Genomic DNA, 632 nt, shown 5'->3' on the forward strand with positions numbered 1-632 from the left:
GCACAAGAAGTTGTATATATTACAACTCAGCTTAATTTATGCTCTCCCATTGGAGAGAGAGTGTATTCTCTTCACAGGGTATTTTTAGCCACCACATGCTTCTGTCTCTCAGGAAGCAACAGCTGAGACAGTGGGATGGGGAGGGCTGGGATGCCTATTTCTGACCCCTGCACTGCCGTCTGGCTTTTTCTAGAAATCACACAAAGCTGCTTTATTTTTATACCCTCCAAGAGATGGACAGCGAGTTTAGAGGCAGGGATAACAGAGAAACATGTGCCTTGACATTCTCAGCATCCTGTCACCACCAGGAAAAGAGGAATTCACATCCCAAATGCCAGGGGCAGCGTGTGTACAGAGCAGTGTGGAAGGAGCTGGAAGGACACCAACAGCTCAGCACAGGCTGCAGGAGCAAGCAGGACATCCCAGATACTCTCACCATCCTGGTTGCACTAAACCTCTTAGAACCAGCACCTGAGAGCTGTCCCCACCTCCAGTGCTTAGCTGTGAAAGAGAATCTTATCTTCCTGAGTGGAAAAGGACAGTCCAACAGAGAGACTAAAGTCAGGAGCAGCAAGGCCCTGGGTTTACTCTCTGCACCAGTGCAAGTTCAGGGGGCACAAGAAAAAGCCCTC

This window comes from Passer montanus, unplaced genomic scaffold (genome assembly GCF_014805655.1).
Source record: "Passer montanus isolate IOZ18808 unplaced genomic scaffold, ASM1480565v1 scaffold51, whole genome shotgun sequence".
NCBI classification, from domain to species: domain Eukaryota; kingdom Metazoa; phylum Chordata; class Aves; order Passeriformes; family Passeridae; genus Passer; species Passer montanus.